Source organism: Salvelinus sp. IW2-2015, unplaced genomic scaffold, assembly GCF_002910315.2.
Source record: "Salvelinus sp. IW2-2015 unplaced genomic scaffold, ASM291031v2 Un_scaffold1945, whole genome shotgun sequence".
NCBI classification, from domain to species: domain Eukaryota; kingdom Metazoa; phylum Chordata; class Actinopteri; order Salmoniformes; family Salmonidae; genus Salvelinus; species Salvelinus sp. IW2-2015.
This window is the reverse complement of record NW_019943300.1, coordinates 256,806-271,442: the sequence shown is the minus strand read 5'-3', so window position 1 is coordinate 271,442 and position 14,637 is coordinate 256,806. Positions and strand designations below refer to the sequence as shown.

Below are 14,637 nucleotides of genomic sequence, written 5' to 3'. Positions count from 1 at the left end.
TACTTACAAAGCATGTAGAGGTCTGTCATTTTTATCATAGGTACACTTAAACTGTGAGAGACGGAATCTAAAACAAAAATCCAGAAAATCACATTGTATGATTTTTAAATAATTAATTTGCATTTTATTGCATGACATAAGTATTTGATCACCTACCAACCAGTAAGAATTCCGGCTCTCACAGACCTGTTAGTTTTTCTTTAAGAAGCCCTCCTGTTCTCACTCATTACCTGTATTAACTGCACCTGTTTGAACTCGTTACCTGTATAAAGACACCTGTCCACACACTCAATCAAACAGACTCCAACCCTCCCACAATGGCCAAGACCAGAGAGCTGTGTAAGGACATCAGGGATAAATTGTAGACCTGTACAAGGCTGGGATGGGCTACAGGACAATAGCCAAGCAGCTTGGTGAGAAGGCAACCTGTTGGCACAATTATTAGAAAATGGAAGAAGTTCAAGATGACGGTCAATCACCCTCGGTCTGGGGCTCCATGCAAGATCTCACCTCGTGGGGCATCAATGATCATGAGGAATGTGAGGGATCAGCCCAGAACTACACGGCAGGACCTGGTCAATGACCTGAAGAGAGCTGGGACCACAGTCTCAAAGAAAACCATTAGTAACACACTACGCCGTCATGGATTAAAATCCTGCAGCGCACGCAAGGTCCCCCTGCTCAAGCCAGCGCATGTCCAGGCCCGTCTGAAGTTTGCCAATACCATCTGGATGATCCAGAGGAGGAATGGGAGAAGGTCATGTGGTCTGATGAGACAAAAATAGAGCTTTTGCTCTAACTCCACTCGCCGTGTTTGGAGGAATAGAAGGATGAGTACAACCCCAAGAACACACCATCCCAACCGTGAAGCATGGAGGTGGAAACATCATTCTTTGGGGATGCTTTTCTGCAAAGGGGACAGGACGACTGCACCATATTGAAGGGAGGATGGATGGGGCCATGTATCGCGAGATCTTGACCACCAACCTCCTTCCCTCAGTAAGAGCATTGAAGATGGGTCGTGCTGGGTCTTCCAGCATGACAACGACTCGAAACACACAGCCAGGGCAACTAAGGAGTGGCTCCGTAAGAAGCATCTCAAGGTCCTGGAGTGGCCTAGCCAGTCTCCAGACCTGAACCCAATAGAATCTTTGGAGGGAGCCGAAAGTCCGTATTGCCCAGTGACAGCCCCGAAACCTGAAGGATCTGGAGGTCTGTATGGAGGAGTGGGCCAAAATCCCTGCTGCAGTGTGTGCAAACCTGGTCAAGAACTACAGGAAACGTATGATCTCCTGTAATTGCAAACTAAGGTTTCTGTACCAAATATTCAGTTCTGCTTTTCTGATGTATCAAATACTTATGTCATGCAATAAAATGCAAATTAATTAATTAAAAATCATACAATGTGATTTTCTGGATTTTTGTTTTAGATTCCTTCTCTCACAGTTGAAGTGTACCTATGATAAAAATTACAGACCTCTACATGCTTTGTAAGTAGGAAAACCTGCAAAATTGTCAGTGTATCAAATACTTGTTCTCCCCACTGTATGTCTAAGGTTAGCTGTTCTAGATATTTGGAGACATAAGAACCCAGATAAGATTATGTTTACATGGAGTACCAAAGATTTATCTATACAATCCCGTATTGATTTCTGGCTGATATCTGAAGATATGGCTGACAAGGTTGATACAGTCTTGATTGAACCATTGATTTTAACAGACCACAAAGGAATCTCAATAAAGATAAATATGCATAGTTTGTCAACAAAAAAAAGTTAGTAAAAGTTACAGGAAAATGAATAAGACTTTACTAGAGAATGAAGTATTTAAGAAGGAAGTAGCAGGAATTATTGATAAATACTGGAATTGTGCCTGTGTTATGAATACGTTAGGAAGTTACTGGGAGCTAATGAAATTTGATATAAGGCTGTTGGCTATTTCAATGGGGAAATAAATTTCTTGTGCCAAGAGAGAGAAAGAATATGACATCATAAAGGGAATAATGGATTATACTATAAAAACTGAACAAACTAATCAGGAATTACTGGAGCTATCATCATTACAAATGCAGTTAGACTGTATCTACGAGGAAAAGGCCCGGGGAGCGTTTGTGAAGAGGGAGAGAAAAATACAAAATATTTATTTAATTTAGAAAAGACTTCCATATGTAAATTAATGATTAATAATACTCCCAATGAAAATCTAAAAGAAATCTCAGCATGTTGCCCAGTTTTATCAGAATCTGTATACATCAGCCCAGCCAACTTCCTGTATACATCATCCCAGTCAACTTCCTGTATACATCAGCCCAGCCACTTCCTGTATACATCATCCCAGTCAACTTCCTGTATACATCAGCCCAGCCAACTTCCTGTATACATCAGCCCACCAACTTCCTGTATACATCATCCCAGCCACTTCCTGTATACATCATTCACCAAGTCAACTTCCTGTATACATCATCCCAGTCAACTTCCTGTATACATCACCCAGTCAACTTCCTGTATACATCAGCCCAACACTTCCTGTATACACCAGCCCACCAACTTCCTGTATACACCAGCCCAGCCAACTTCCTGTATACATCATCCCAGTCAACTTCCTGTATACATCAGCCCAGCCAACTTCCTGTATACATCACCCAGTCAACTTCCTGTATACATCATCCCAGTCAAACTGTATACATCAGCCCAGTCAACTTCCTATATACAACCCCAGCCAACTTCTGTATACATCAGTCCCAGTCACTTCCTTATACATCAGCCCAGCCAACTTCCTGTATACATCATCCCAGCCAACTTCCTGTATACATCATCCCAGTCAACTTCCTGATTACATCATCCCAGTCACTTCCTGTATACATCATCCCAGTCAACTTCCTGTATACATCAGCCCAGACCAACTTCCTGTATACATCAGCCACCAACTTCCTGTATACACAGCCCAGCCAACTTCCTGTATACATCATCCATTCCCTGTATACATCAGCCCAGCCAACTCCTAGTATATCATCATGCCAGTCCAAACTTCCCGTGTATACATCAGCCCAGTCAACTTCCTGTATACATCAGCCCAGCCAACTTCCTGTATACATCAGCCCAGCCAACTTCCTGTATACATCAGCCCAGTCAACTTCCTGTATACATCAGCCCAGCCAACTTCCAATATGGATCTTTTCATAGATACTGTAGCAAACATTGCTAAGAAGATAGATATTGATTTCAGGGATTGTTGTGATGATGAGTTATCTGAAATTGAGATAAAATACTGTATTAAAAGCCTTAAGGACAATAGGTCCCCTGGAAATGATGGTTTAATAAGTGAGTTTTATAAAGCAGTCAATGATAAACTGATTCCTTTCATTCTTGCTATGTTCCAATAATCAATAGAAAAGGGGGAGTTACCGGCTTCCTTAAAGCAAGGTGTAATTACTTTGATTCCCAAACCTAATAAGGATACTCTTTATATAGACAACTGGAGATCCATTAGCCTGTTGAATAATGATGGGAAATGATTTGCCCTTGTATTTGCTAAGAGGTTGAAACAAGGCTTGCATCATATAAATGATGAAGAACAACCTGGTTTTATGCATGGCCGACACATTAGTAATAACATCAGGTTGATCTTAGATATCATTGACTATAATGACCTCATCCTTGATGATAGTTTTCTTATGTTTGTTGATTTTTATAAAGCTTTTGACACTGTAGAACATGAGTTTATGTTCAAAGCAATACGTTTTTGGGGGTTTGGTGAATACTTTTTGAAAGCAGTCCAAACTAAATATAGTGGTTGTACTAGCTCTGTAAAATTAGCTCACGGGACATCCCAAAGATTTGATATTGGCCCGTGGCATTAGGAAGGGCTGCACAATTAGTCAATTTTTATTTTGATTGGTTACTCAAATTATGGATCTTCTTCTTATGGATCTTATGGATTGTCAAGGTGTTTCAGCACTTGGCAAATAATTTAAACTATGTCAACTGGCTGATGATACCACTATATTTTTAAGAGACAGGAATGAGGTTTCTAAAGCAGTTTCCTGTATTGAAGACTTTTCCTTTGTTTCAGGTTTGAACATTAATACCAATAAGTCAGTCTTATTTCCACTCAAGGATTGTGTTTTACAGGCAGTATGTGGTATCCCAATTAAAGATAAGATTACTTATCTTGGATTGTTGTTGTTATATGCAAGGATGAAAAACAAAGGAGTGAATTAAACTTCAACCCCATTACTGAGAAAACAAAGAAGAAATTGAACCTCTGGTTGCTGAGACATATTTCGTTACACGGTTGTGTTTTATTGTCCAAATCTGAAGGGTTATCCAGATCGGTTTATGTATCGTTATCACTTGAATTATCCCCCCAAAATTGTAAAGGACTTAGATTCTTTATAATTTTATTTGGAGAAACAAGCCTCACTATCTACGGAAAGATATTCTCACTAATACCCAAGAACAAGGAGGTCTTGAGGTTTTAGATTTCAATACTCTAAATAATACTTTTTAAATAAATTGGATTCTGAAGTATATTAAGAACCAGAACAGTATTTGGAATGTCTTCCCTAAGTATTTATTTGACTCTGTTGGTGGTTTAGAATTTTTTGCTTCTATGTAATTTTGATAAAATCACAGTAAAGTTGGCCAAATTCCATAAGCAGGCAATTTTAGCTTGGATGTTAGTGTTTAAACACCATTTTCCCCCTCACAGATACTTTCTATGGAACAACAAAGATATACGATTTAAAAATAAGTATATATTTTTAACTGGTTTGAGAATAAAATTATTTTGGTTGGTCAGTTACTGAATGAGGATGGATATCTACTCTCATATGGGGAACTTCTTGATAAGTTTAAAATTCCAATAACCCGGAAAGAATATGCAATTGTTTTTTATGCGATTTCAAGGGGGACTGTATCTCTTTTAAATTCCTCTGTGGTTGATGTAAGTAACATGTATTTAAGCAAATGGTCTAATTCAAAACCTAACTTTTTTCACTTTATAAATTAATTTAAACAATATGGCACTACTTTTAACTAAAATGAAAAACAAAAAGGCAATTCAAACGTGTATTATTAATGAATATTATTTGTTTGTTTAGGATTCATGGCAATGTAAATAGTTTGTATGTATGCTTGTTTGCATGTGACTATTCCTCTTTGTTTGTTAATATTTGTAAATAAATTTTAAAAAGTAATTGCCAATATTGGCGATCAATTTACGTTGAGGGTCCGTTTCTATGGCGATTTAAAGGGAAAGACTTGAAATGAATGAAAACAGGAACATATTTCCTTCGCGGATTGTGTCTCTTAGCTATCCTGTTAACTAGCTAAAGCTATACTTAGCTTTGTAAATAGATATATATTTAGTCCCTATTCATTTTTGTATTCAGTGGATTTCATTTAGAAAAAAGCCCATGTTTTCACTCACGAACCTGCAGCCACTCGTTAGCTTGTCAGTTGACGTCTGAAGTTAGCGCCGTTCTGCTGCGGAGCAGCGTCACAGAGTTCTAATGAGCAGCGACCGCATGTTGATGACGTTCCATTCACTCTAAACATTCTCAGAGTAAATATTTTGTAACATTTGAACCCGATATGATAGAGACATGGGGGTTGGACTATTGTTTTTCTGACATAATGCTCTATTAAATGGATATATTTGTATAAACCTTGAATGAATTCATCATTTTAACACCCTAGATTATGAGAAACGATTGATGACAGTTGATTTCCATTGTGTTCTCCCACCTACAATGCCCTTGTTGGAGTAGTGGATGAACTTGCGACGTTTTCCAGTATATGTTCCACTTACCTTTCCCTTGTTGAAGTAGTGGATGACCTTGCGACTGAGGCCTTCTTTGCGATGCCACTCGCTCTGGGCTGGGTAGTGTAAGAACTCCCTTAGAGGCCTCTCTTCCCAATGCAGTAGCTCCCAGTACAACAGCAGGGTGAACGCAGCCTCTGTAGAGTAACATATAGACAAACATATGGTTTATATACGTCACTAGGAACAACATATAGCCGGGTAGTGCAGGAACTCCCTCAGTGCAGTGGCTCCCAGTACAACAGCAGGGTAAATGGAGAGTTACATACTACATATAGTTTATACAGTACTTCATTGGGAACAACAGCTCCAAGTCCAGCAGCAGAGTGAAAACAGCCTCTGCAGAACTATAGAAATAGAGTTACTAGATATTCCCTTTCAAGTTATGTGTGGATATGCAGCCATATTGACTGTACTCACGGTGAATAAAGCATTTACAGTTTGTCATATTTATTTATTTATTTAACATTTATTTAACTAGGCAAGTCAGTTAAGAACACATTCGTATTTACAAGCATAGCAATGTTTAAGTGCATGCTATTTCAGCGATATTAGCTCGTACTAATGTTGCAAAGGGAAGGTATATTACTGTAAACTTTTTAAGTTTACACTTTTACAAGTAAACTACCAGAATTTTGGTATCTTTAAAGGATTTGATGTAATCTATCACAAGACATCTAGTGTCTCTTTTGGGGTACTTCAGATTACCACTGGTGTCTGTAATAATCTCTGGCCCGTTGTTTGCCCGTTATCACACGTAACATGTATGAAATAAGATGATTTTAAAATAAAGAATAAAATAGCAAAGCTGTAAAACAGTTACCTCAATACAAACCATCAACTTAGTGAATTCCATTGGCGTTTAATATTCGGGTTTCAGCTTGAAATATCCTTTATAAAGTATAAATATATTTTTACAAACTTTTTTAAATTTCACTATGTCAACATGTATTTGTTGTCAATGTTTTGGTTGTGAGGCCGGTTGGACGTACTGTCAAATTCTCTCAAACAACATTGGAGGCGGTTTATGGTAGAGAAATAAACATTAAATTCTCTGGCAACATCTCTGGTGGACAATTCCTGCAGTCAGCACCCCAATTGCAAGTTCCCTCAAAACTTGAGACGTCTGTGGCATTGTGTTGTTTGACAAAACTGCACATTTTAGAGTGGCCTTTTATTGTCCCCAGCACAAGGTGCACCTGTGTAATAATCATGCTGTTTAATCAGCTTCTTGATATGCCACAACTGTCAGGCGGATGGATTATCTTGGAAAAGGAGAAATGCTCACAAACAGGGACGTAAACAAATCTGTGCACATTTCTGGGATCTTTTATTTCAGCTCATGAAACACGGGAACTGTTACACATTACATGTTGTGTTTATATTTTTGTTCAGTGTATATTAGAATAACTTTTAAAAAATGTATTCAAGTATAAATCCCCCACATTTTTGATAGATTGACATAGATTTTCTGTTAATTACCAAAAATACTGAAGATTACGGTAACTTTGGTAAATTACAGGAAGCTTAGCAACCATAGCTAGTACTGTACACTCTTTCCCGTTGTGAGTGAATAGGTTTGTGTGTGAGTATCATACCTGTGTAGTTGTCAGCCTGAAGGTGCATGCCACACAGCTTGTGGATCTACTATTACCTGTGTAGTTGTCAGCCTGAAGGTGCATGCACACAGCTTGTGGTCTAGTATTACCTGTGTAGTTGTCAGCCTGAAGGTGCATGCCACACAGTTGTGGATCTAGTATTACCTGTGTAGTTCTAGCCTGAAGGTGCATGCCACACAGCTTGTGATTAACGGATTGTACATCTCCTCCTTGTTGATCTCTGACTTTAGAAGTTCTAGGATGACCAAACAGCCCAAATAAAAAACCAAAAAGACAAGTCCTGGCAGTGCCTCTGCTATTCTCTGTTTCCACTTTCTCAGCCTGTGACACAAGTGACAAGTTAGTTGTAATCGTTGGTGGCAAGATGAGGTATACTGTAGTCAAGAGTCTATAGTACTTACACAACAAATCAGGTTGACAGCTCTGTAGTCTCTCACTAGCCAGAGTCTCATAGCATCATCCTTTAGCCAGATATTTCAGAGTTTGACGTAGTAAGCCAAGAGTCTATATCACGTTCAGTAGTCTACCCAACAGGTTGACAGCTCAGGCAACAGGGTTAGCGTATCTTACAGTATCGTTAAAGCCAGAACAGGGGTTGAGCTCATTTAGGTACTATCGCGCGGTTCGAGCCAGAGTCTGTTGAATTATCCTAATCAGGTTGTATTCTAGTCATTATATAGTGCCAGCAGGTCCTACAGTAGCTTACCAACAGGTGACAGTACAGGTTTTTAATTATAGGCCTGTAGTGTATGAACAGTTTAATCACTATCCGATATAGAACGGTTGATCAGATAAATGCTGTAGCTACACAGCCTACAGACTCACTCAGTATTTTAATCAAAACATGTTTGACAGTACAGCCAGACGTCTAACTCGAATGTAGCTTCGCTAAAAGAGGGTGTGACATCGTACATTAGCTAACTGGCCAGAGTCTACAGTCAATTTTACCCATACACTGTTTGTAGTACACGCGAGAGTCTAACAGTATTTATCCATCTCACTAGACGATATTGATACAGTAATACTTTAATATGACCATGAATGTAATCTAGTAATCATTTATATTCTCTATATACTAATGGATATTCAGTTTTTGTAGCAGTTATCTAGTTGCACTTAACTAGTGTATCTTAATTGTGATTGATCAGTACCACAAGCTCATAGAGCTCTACTAGTATCTGTCTCAATCTCTACTGAAAAAGGAGTCTGATCAGTGCTAGTCGTGCCATCGTATCACCTTCGAGGATGTTCTCCTTGTCTCGTTTCCCTTATTCATCTCTGACTGTAGTAAACACGCATGCATGCATGAGCAGCACCTCCACACTATCAGATGTATTTATTCTATCTGAGAGTTATGGAGAGGTTGTCTCGTCTCCTGGAGCTCTCAGAACTAGTTCGCTGATAAACCTACGTATATCCGCTACTCTGAGATCTCTAATAGAGCTCGACGTCGTCTCGCGTACTCAGGATGATACCAAATCATACAGAGGATCCATCTCATCTATCCTGTAAACTGAAGCTCGCCCTCGTGGTTCCCACTAGGCACAGAACGTTTCCATTAAGCCTGCATCGTGCATAGATGGTGAATAGAAGAGAGAGACTTTCCTGCTCGATCTACGATACTCCACCAATCTCTACAGCTCGATGCCTTCTCATCTCCTTCTATCCAGCCCGGCGAAGGTAAATCGACATGGTGAGCTAGTCCAACTCCGACAGACACATATGAACTTTAATAATCCTAAAGTCATTCATCTCTATACGCCCTGAGATAGTGCCTGGCCTCTTGAGCTAATGAGAGTCAACTCATGGTCCATCCTCGTAATGCTGCTCGCTCATAAAGAGCATGAACTTGATTCATATGATACATGAAATCACTAAGATACCAGAAAGGTCTAATGCTTGATAACGTAGACTGACATTATACATGAGCTGTGTTCATCAGACATCAAGATACCAGTTAAGATCGTCTATCGTGACTCGCGATACGCAGTGGAGTTTATGAGGAGCCAGCTAGACTGTTGCGTCCTTAGGTGGGTTATTCTCGCTGCGCGCGGATAATCACTAAGTCATCTACGGAGAGTCCTCTAGAGACTAGGAGGTCTATAGACTGTCTCGACCAGAAACCGAGCAGTAAGGACAGGTCCTCATCGATACATGCGATACGTTATAAAAAGGGTAAGACGGTTGACATGTCATGCTTGTTCATGATCGAAATGCAGAAGCAGGCTTGAAAGCCCTCCTAACATGTTCATCGCAATGCATTATCATACACCGACGTTATAGTAGTGCTGTCTGCTGTCTGACGAATCCCTAAGTCATTCTCAGGAGTGCATGCTCTATGAACATAACAAGGGTATATTTGCATGCTGGATGAGAACCGACCAGTATTATATCACTAAGGCTAAGAGAGGTATCGAAATACCCAACAGGTTTAGAGACACCATCTCTTACCGACGTTAGATGAGGCTGCTGTCTGACAGAATCCCAGGTAGGACTAGATAGTCTCCATCGCGCTCTCAATGACTAAGCAACGCGTCTATATGCTGTCTGACAGAAATCACTAAGTCCAAGGTAAACGTGCATCATGCGTTAAGTAAAGCCAGCAAATGCCTGGTCTTAGGACGACCACATCACAGATATGCATTAAGAAGGTATGCCGTAAGGTTAGAAACCCTCATCTACGTCGCTATATATAGAGGAGAGCAGGACTACTACTGACACGATATTACACTAAGTCATAACTCATCTCTATAGAGGCTGCTGTCTGGACCACAGGTAAGGATCACCATGGAAGAGAACCAACAGGTTATGAAGACACACCGCCGTTTCACTCATCTCTATAGAGCTGGCTGCTTCTGGTAACGGGAGGATATAGACAATCCAACAGATAGAGACAACTCATACGCACTCATCTTCTATAGAGCTGTGTTGACATGACCATGGACAGGAGTAGAAACTCAACAATGGTTTACGCAGCCACATCTCAATCCAACAGTAGACGGCTGGTTGGCCTGACAGACTCACTAAGTTGCATCTCATCTCTATAGAGCTGGTCTGTCTAGCCTGTTATCACTAGAGGAAGGAGTCAGGTTAGGCATCAACCATCCTCATCATACCTCAATGAGTGTAAGACTGCTGGACTCTAGCCTAGTCTGACAGAATCACTAAGTATACCCCGGTATCCGTGAGCGTTCACGCACAAAACTCACTCAGGTATAGAAGCCATGCTAGTCGATCGTCTGTCATATGCACAGAATCCAGGTAGGCAAACGTAAGAAGTCCTACACCCACTCCATAACGTGCTATGAGAGCAGACTAGCTCGTCCGCTAGGATTACTCTAAATCAACTACAGTTCCTCAAGGTAGGTCAGGTCATGTAATAAAACCGAACGACTGGTGTGACTGGTCAGACCTCCTAGCATACCTGTTACATAGAAATCACTATAGCGTAGTAGTTGTACAGGTATGGTAAAAAAAGGTATGAAAACCAACAGAGTGTATAGAGACACCGACACGGCATTCGTTGATCTGTATTATGAACCAAGCTCTCCTCTCCTCCTTATCCCCTATTTCTCTTCTTCACCCTACTCCCCCGTCCTCTCATGTGTCACGTTGTGCTCACATGGTAGAACCAACAGCGCTTCACGCATGGACATCACACAAGCTTTATACCATGGTTCAGGCATGCGCATGCAAACACCAACATGTTAGAGACACCTCACCACCAATCCTCGCGCCTCCCACCTCATCCCCCTGCTTCTCTCGCTCACGTTTCTCACCACTCTTTCCTATAATCCCCTCTCATGCCTTCTATCTCCTCCCCCTCAACGCGTAGCGCATGCTCAGAGACCTACACAGGTTTCATGACGCACCAACACCGACGTTATCTCAAATATGGTCAATGGTTACTCGGTAGAAACCGCAATCCAGGTTAGAGCCTCACGATCTCTCTTCTACCTCGATACGTTATCAGCCTCTCCTTCTCCTCCCCCTCTCCTCAAGGAGGAGTGCTCTCGCCACAATCCAGGTCTCAGAGACAAACCACCCGTCTCGCTCGCTCATCTCTTCTCGCATAATCTCCTCTCCATCCTCCTATCCTCCTCTCCTAATCCTCCTCATCACTCTTCTCCCTTTCCCCTATCCTCTCCTCTCCCCTCATCCTCTCCTCCTCATCCTCTCCTCCTCATCGTCTCTCGCTTACCTCTTCCTCTCCTCGACCACCTCTCCCTCTCCTCTCTCATCTCTTCCTCCTTCCTCTCCATCTACCACGTTATACAGGTGGAGTAGAAAACCAACCAGGTTGAGACCAAACACGACGTTATACAGTAGGTGAGTAAAGAAGAAGGTTAAGTTATATACGAGTGGGTTTACTGTGTGTGTGTAGGTGTGTGTGTGTGTGTGTGTTTGATATGTGTTGTGTGTGTGTGTAGGTGTGTGGTGTGTGTGTGTGTGTTGTGATTGTGGTTTGTGTGTGTGTGTGTAGGTGTGTGTGTGTGTGTTTGTGGTGTGTGTGTGTGTAGGTGTGGTGTGTGTGTGTGTTTGTTGTGTGTGTGTGTGTAGTGTGTGTGGTGTGTGTGTGTTGTTGTGTGTGTGTGTGGTGGTGTGTGTGTGTGTGTTTGTGTGTGTGTGTGTGGGTGTGTGTGTGTTTTGTTGTTGTGTGTGTGTGGTGTGTGTGTGTGTGTGTTTGTTGTTGTGTGTGTTAGTGTGTGTGTGTGTGGTGTGTTTGTTTGTGTGTGTGTGTGTGTGTGTGTGTGTTTGATTGTGTGTGTGGTGTGGGTGTGTGTGTGTGTGTTTGTGTGTGTGTGTGTGGTGTGTTGGTGGTGTGTTTGATTGTGTGTGTGTGTGTGGTGTGTGTGGTGTGTGTGTTTTGTGTGGTGTGTGTGTGTGTGGTGTGTGTGTGTGTGTTTGTTGTGTGTGTGTGTGGTGTGTGTGTGTGTGTGTGTTGTGTGTGGTGTGTGTGGTGTGGTGTGTGTGTGTGTTTGTTGTTGTGTGTTGGTGTGTGTGGTGTTTTGTTGTGTGTGTGTGTGTGTGTGTGTGTGTGTGTGTTTGTTGGTGTGTGTGTGGTGTGTGTGTGTGTAGGTGTGTGTGTGTGTTTGTGTGTTGTGTGTGTGTTGTGTGTGTGGTGTGTGTGTGGTTTGTTGTGTGTGTGGTGGTGTGTGTGTGTGTGTGTGTGTGTGTGTGGTGTGTGTGTATTCCTCTACTCACAGCAGGCTGAAAGTTCTCGGTAGTTCTCGTCTCCTTTCCCCTCAGACACCAGACTGTCCAGCTTGTCAATCAGCTCTGCCTCCACCTGAACACAAGTCAAAGTCAGTGCACGTTACACAAGACGTAAACCAGTGTTCTTCCACCGTTGTATCTGCGGTTGTCAACAACGATACACACCACCACCGTCTCCGAGGGAACATTTCTGCTGCAGATCTTGAGTAGAGAAAAATCACTTTTTGTGAAATAAGAAATGGCACCCTGACCTGATGAAATATAAGGTATGAATCAAATCAAATGTATTTATATAGCCCTTCGTAATCAGCTAATATCTCGCAAGTGCTGTAGCAGAAACCCACCTAAAACCCCAAACAGCAAGCAATGCAGGTTGTAGAAGCACGGGTGGCTAGGAGAGACTCCTAGAAAGAACCCTGACCTGATGCATATAAGGTATGACCCTGACCTGATGAAATATAAGGTATGAACTCTGACCTGATGCAATATAGAGGTATGAACTCTGACCTGATGAAATATAAGGGTATGAACTCTGACATGATGAAATATAAGGTATGAACTCTGACCTGATGAATATAAGGTATGAACTTCTGACCTGATGATAATATAAGGTATGACTCTGCCTGATGAAATATAAGGTATGAACGTCTGACCTGATGAAATATAAGGTATGAACCCTGACCTGTTTGAAGTTCCCGTTCTTCCTCTGCTCCCAGTCCATCATGTCGTGGAAGATAGGGATCATGATGTTCCTGACCTCCCCCTGAGGCACCAGGGTCACACCCAGGAACGGACCTATCATACCTGGGATGAAGTGGATCTTGTTCTCACCTGGAGAGGACATGAAGAGGAGTCAGACTTTACACTAAATAACCCAAAACACTTCCTTTCAACCAGACGCAATGAACGCCAGAAAATCACAAGAAGAAAATAGGTAAGGTTTTACAGAGAGAACAAGAAGAGAGTCGCATAATTTAAATCAACATTTGAATCGATCCAAAAGTGGGGCGGAAAAGCACTGGGAGAACATTAGATAGAAACTGCAACGTTAAAATACTCCTATCATCTGTAGAGGTCAATATTGTTACGTGATAACATTTGGCTGGTCAACTGAAATGTGTCTTCCACATTTAACCCAAACACTCTGAATCAGAGAGGTGCGGAGGGTGGGGGGCTGCCTTAATCGACATCAACGTCTTCGGCGTTCTGCCAGAACGACAGATTTTTACCTTGTCAGCTCTGGGATTCGATCCAGCAACCTTTTGGTTACTGGCCTCAACGCTCTAACCACTAGACTACCTTGGTACCAAATGAACATTCTGTATGTTTGGTTGGGAGAGTGAGTGAGTGTGAGAACGGGCAAATGTGTACATGGGTGAGGATCCTACGGTACAGTACAGTACAGTAGGTCCTCTAAATGCTACATTTAAAATGTCATGTTACGTAGCATTATAAAGGGTGAGATAGAGAGCAACTCTCACCGAGGTTCTGCCACATGCTGAAGAGCTCGTAGGCCATCATCACCCTCATGTCACCATACCTAGAAACAAAACAACAGGTGAAGAATCCCAGACACACACAGAGATCTCTAACTGAAGACTATTGGACATGTATTGGATATGATATATTTTTGGGTATTCCCACAGTTAACAGATGAGGAAATGTACTGAAGACTGAAGAACATCATTCCTTGAAGATCACAGCATTATGAAGATCTCAGAATTACAGATGTCTACAGTGTGTGCTTCAAGTGTGAAGGGAATATCAGAATTGGTGCTTGCATATTTTAAACTGAAGCCTGGTACTCTATTAGCTCTCCTTTGAAAGAAACTGTGTGAGAAACAGGAAGTGAACAAGGCAACGTGAGAAACAGGAAGTGAACAAGGCAATGTGAGAAACAGGAAGTGAACAAGACAACGTGAGAAACAGGAAGTGAACAGGACAACGTGAGAAATAGAAAGTGAACAAGGCAACGTGA

At 41.6% G+C, this 14,637-nt stretch overlaps 1 pseudogene; it reads right to left on the bottom strand.

Annotated features, from left to right (window-relative positions):
- LOC112072493 (dedicator of cytokinesis protein 3-like) overlaps positions 1-14,637 on the bottom strand; it is a 98,305-nt pseudogene that overhangs the window by 14,099 nt on the left and 69,569 nt on the right.